Source organism: Oncorhynchus masou, chromosome 29 (assembly GCF_036934945.1).
Source record: "Oncorhynchus masou masou isolate Uvic2021 chromosome 29, UVic_Omas_1.1, whole genome shotgun sequence".
NCBI classification, from domain to species: Eukaryota; Metazoa; Chordata; class Actinopteri; order Salmoniformes; family Salmonidae; genus Oncorhynchus; species Oncorhynchus masou.
The window spans coordinates 4,080,091-4,085,615 of record NC_088240.1 but is presented as its reverse complement, the minus strand read 5'-3'; positions in this window follow the sequence as shown (position 1 = coordinate 4,085,615).

Here is a 5,525-nt window from a genome sequence, read left to right as displayed (position 1 = left end):
TGCCGTGTCTGTCAGAAATCACAGAGGATATTAATGTTGCCTAAAATAATAATGCCGTACATATGAATACTTCATAATGAGCCACTCTCTCCTGGTACATGTCCCAAATGCCATCCTTATCCCTACACAGTGCACAACTTTTTGAACAGAACCCCACTGCATAGGGAAAAGGGTGCCATTTCGGAAACAGGTTGGATCCTGCTGACACAGTGCCTGTAGCAAAAGGCTCTTATTGCTCTCTGGCTGCGTTTAGAGAAGAAAAACGATGGGACCGAGAGATAATTTGTATCTAGCTAGAGACCGAGTGATAATGTCTGTCTAGCTAGAGACTGAGTGATATTGTTTGTCTAGCTAGAGACCGGGTGATAATGTGTGTCTAGCTAGAGACCGAGTGATAATGATGTCGAGCTAGAGACCGAGTGATAATGATGTCGAGCTAGAGACCGAGTGATAATTTGTGTCTAGCTAGAGACCTAGTGATAATGTGTGTCCACCTAGAGACTGAGTGATATTGTTTGTCTAGCTAGAGACCGAGTGATAATGTGTGTCTAGATAGAGACCGAGTGATAATGTATGTCTAGCTAGATAATGAGTGATAATGTGTGCCTTGCTAGAGACCAAGTGATAGTGTTTGTCTTGCTAGAGACCGAGTGATAATGTGTGTCTAGCTAGAGACTGGGTGATAATGTATGTCTAGCTAGAGACATAGTGATAATGTGTGTCTAGCTAGAAACAGAGTGATAATGTGTATCTAGCTAGAGACTGATTGATAATGTGTGTCTAGCTAGAGACTGAGTGATATTGTGTGTCTAGCTAGAGACCGAGCGATAATGTATGTCTAGCTAGAGACCGAGTGATAATGTGTATCCTGCTAGAGACCGAGTGATAATGTATGCCTAGCTAGATAATGAGTGATAATGCGTGCCTTGCTAGAGACCGAGTGATAATGTGTGTCTAGCTAGAGACCGAGTGATAATGTGTATCCAGCTAGAGACTGAGTGACTGAGTGATAATGTGTGTCTAGCTAGAGACTGAGTGACTGAGTGATAATGTGTGTCTAGCTAGAGACTGAGTGACTGAGTGATAATGTGTGTCTAGCTAGAGACTGAGTGACTGAGTGATAATGTGTATCTACCTAGAGACTGAGTGACTGAGTGATAATGTGTATCTAGCTAGAGACTGAGTGACTGAGTGATAATGTGTGTCTTGCTAGAGACCGAGTGATAATGTGTCTAGCTAGAGTTCACTCAGCCCCAAGATCAATGGCTAGAAGAAATGAGTCTGCCTTTTCGACTCTCTGCGTTATATTCCACTAGAGCAGTAAATAATCTCTTGTTTTTTTTTCTCTCTTCTTCCCTCATTCCTTCTTTGTCATCTTGTTATCCCCTCACCTCCTATCGCTTCATAATTAGATCGGTTGGAGTCGCTTCTCCAAACTCCAAAAGAAAGACAGTTGTGCTTGGTGAAGCATTTTTTTTTACGAGCTTTCAAACGTCCAAGTGTTCGTTGTATACTCAGTGTGATCTTCCAGTACAATGTGGGTTGACAAACGTCACTTACAATAGAATATGTTGAGAATGACTAAGATGGTAGTAATTGTTTTATATGGTTTAGGTAGTCTTTGTGTGCGCAGTCTTTCACCATAGCGGTCATTCTGAGTGTAGGTTGTGGGTGTTAAAATATTACAGTTGTTTGATATCTTCATTCTGGCTATATGTTTTTGTATGTCTAGGGGTTTTGTATTATCTAGGGGTTTTTGTATTATCTAGGGGTTTTGTATTATCTAGGGGTTTTTGTATTATCTAGGGGGTTTTGTATTATCTAGGGGTTTTTGTATGTCTAGGGTTTTTGTATTATCTAGGGTTTTTTGTATGTCTAGGGGTTTTTGTATGTCTAGGGGTTTTTGTATTATCTAGGGTTTTTTGTATTATCTAGGGGTTTTTGTATAATCTAGGTTTTTTTGTATGTCTAGGGTTTTTGTATTATCTAGGGGTTTTTGTATAATCTAGGTTTTTTTGTATGTCTAGGGTTTTTGTATTATCTAGGGGTTTTTGTATGTCTAGCGGTTTTTGTATGTCTAGGGGTTTTTGTATTATCTAGGGGTTTTTGTATGTCTAGGGTTTTTGTATTATCTAGGGGTTTTTGTATTATCTAGGGGTTTTTGTATTATCTAGGGTTTTTTGTATGTCTAGGGTTTTTGTATTATCTAGGGGTTTTTGTATTATCTAGGGGTTTTTGTATTATCTAGGGGTTTTTGTATGTCTAGGGTTTTGTATTATCTAGGGGTTTTTGTATGTCTAGGGGTTTTTGTATTATCTAGGGTTTTTGTATTATCTAGGGGTTTTTGTATGTCTAGGGTTTTGAATTATCTAGGGGTTTTTGTAATTCTATGTTGGCCTGATATGGTTCCCAATCAGAGACAGCTGTTTATCGTTGTCTCTGATTGGGGATCATATTTAGATTTCCCCTTTGTGCTTTGTGGGATCTTATCTATTTGTAGTTGCCTGTCAGCCCTCATTTGTATAGCGTCACATTTCGTTTTGTTAGTTTGTTCAGTGTTAAAGTAAATATGATTCCCAATCAGAGACAACGATAATCACCTGACTCTGATTGAGAACCGCCTCAGGCAGCCATAGACTACGCTAGACATCCCACAAAACCCCAAGACAAAAACACACCACAATAACCCATGTCACACCCTGGCCTGACCGAATAAATGAAGAATAAACATAATATATTTCGACCAGGGGGTGACACGATAACTAAAGGCCTTATATAGTGACGGGTCGTTCGTGAACAAGTCGACTCTAAGAGCCGGCTCTTGTGGGTGAACGTTGGGAGCCGGCTCGCATATCAGAAGAGCCGAATCTATTTATAAGAATATTAAAATAATAAGATATGAATAATCAAAAGATTTATATGAATAGATTTAACTAATTCAAAGAATGAAAAAAATGTATTAAAATAATATAGGCCTAACTGTTCAAGCGCACACACGTCCGTTCTGACTATCTGCTCAGACTAGCAGCCTCACCTGTTGTTCCTATCAATCAGACAGGCAGTGTCAACCAATGAACCAAAGCTGCGTGAGGGAGGGCGGAGCCAACTCACTCCCAGTCGCACACTGAGCAGCCGAGGAGCGAGAGGAAGGACAGCTGTGGAAACAACAGCTGGGAAATGAGTTGGAAGTACAGTAGCATTTGGATGCATTTTAATAATGTAGACAATGTTAAGAGCACAGCATAGAATTTGCCAAAACGAAATCTCATATAAATCTGGTTCTACGCACAATCTACACCGACATATGCGCACACAGTCAAGTAGGCCTACTCCGCGACCCACAGCAAAGCAGTCTTCTCTGGACCAGTTTATGCCAAACGCCTATGTCTGTAGCAAAACAAGAACAAATTCATATTGCATTGGCTAAAATGATAGCCACAGATTTCCAGCCATTTTCAATCGTGGAGGACATAGACTTTTAGAAATTACAGCAGTAGTCTAAATACAATGTACACAATTCCAAGCGGGAAAACCCTTTCAAAATCACTTATTCCACAACTGTACGAGAGCACACAGACTTCAGTGTGGGAAAGAGTCCTTAAAGCTACTGCAGTTTGCCTTACCACTGACTGCTGGACATCTGACTGCTGGACATCTGACTGCTGGACATCTGACTGCTGGACATCAGGGGAAACCACTTCTTACCTGTCGTTTACATGTCACTTCATTGAAGATTTTTCAACGTCTAGCGGTCTTCTGCACTGCTTTGAGTTCAGCGACAGACACACCTCAGAGAACTTGGCAGAGGAACTGTTGAGAGTGGCCAGAGAATGGCAAGTAGATGGAAGAGTGGTCTGTGGTGTTAGCGGCAATGCAGCTCACATAACCATGAAAATGTTAAAATGGACCCATCATCCATGTCTTGCCCACACAATCAACGTGATTGTAAGCTAAGCTGTGCTATGAAGGTGATGAAGCCCACTGTGGACAAAGTGAAAGCAGCTGTGGAATATTTCCACAGGAGTACAGTAGGTGCTGAAAAACTAAAAGTCTACACAAACCACAGATGCCCGAGCTGAGGCCCTAAAAACAAGACTGCACCACAAGGTGGAATTCAACATTTTATATGTTGAAGCGGTTCCCTTGAGTCAATGGATGACATCATCTCTACCCCATCATCTCTACCCTGGCCATTGTCAACGCGCCTGTTGATGCTCTGACCCAAGAGGAATGGGAGGTGGTGGAGGAGGTGTGCAGAGACCTGGAACCCTTTGAGCAGGTCACTGTGGAGATCAGTGGAGAGAGGTACAGTAAGCACTTATTACTACATCGTTATTAAATCCAGTGTTATATATGTATATGATCAGTAGATGAGTATGTAGTATCAGTAGACAAAACATGAACCTGAACTAATAAGTTATGGTTCTCTCCTTTCAGCTATGTGACAGCCTCAAAAATGATACTCCTGTGTAAAGGTCTGCAGCCAATCACAGCCAGCCGCCAGAGAGAAGCGAACGTAACCACAGGCCACGTGACAGAGTTGACGGACACCCTGAGTTCATCGATGGACAGAAAGTTCCACAGAATGGAATATAATCACGTGCTATCAGAAACCGCTGCACTTTACCCCAGGTTTAAGAAGTTAGCCTTTAGTGATGCCAGAGCGATTGATGAGGCTCTTCAAAGAACAACCTCAGCAACAGGGAGGGACAGCCCCCAGTAGTCAGCTGGCTCAGGCACCAGGGCAACAGGAAGAAGAGGGAGGGACAGCCCCAGCAGTCAGCTGGCTCAGGCACCAAGGCAACAGGAAGAAGAGGGAGGGACAGCCCCAGCAGTCAGCTGACTCAGGTTTAGGGAGAAGAGGGAGGGACAGCCCCAGCAGTCAGCTGACTCAGGTTTAGGGAGAAGAGGGAGGGACAGCCCCAGCAGTCAGCTGACTCAGGTTTAGGGAGAAGAGGGAGGGACAGCCCCATCAGTCAGCTGGCTCAGGCACCAAGGCAACAGGAAGAAGAGGGAGGGACAGCCCCAGCAGTCAGCTGGCTCAGGCACCAAGGCAACAGGAAGAAGAGGGAGGGACAGCCCCAGCAGTCAGCTGGTTCAGGCACCAGGGCAACACGAAGAAGAGGGAGGGACAGCCCCAGTAGTCAGCTGGCTCAGGCACCAGGGAGAAGAGGGAGGGACAGCCCCAGTAGTCAGCTGGCTCAGGCACCAGGGCAACAGGAAGAAGAGGGAGGGACAGCCCCAGTAGTCAGCTGGCTCAGGCACCAGGGCAACAGGAAGAAGAGGGAGGGACAGCCCCAGCAGTCAGCTGGTTCAGGCACCAGGGCAACACGAAGAAGAGGGAGGGACGACTCCAGCATTAAGGCCTCTGTCTACCCACAGCTTACTAAAGTCATGACAGGGAGACTCTGATTAGTGGCCACATCCTTTCCCTCCCGAGAGTGTCTTTTCGAAAACACGACAAATAATTACTGAGAGAAGAAACCGCATCAGCACCTCGAATGTGAGGAAGCTTGCATTTCTGA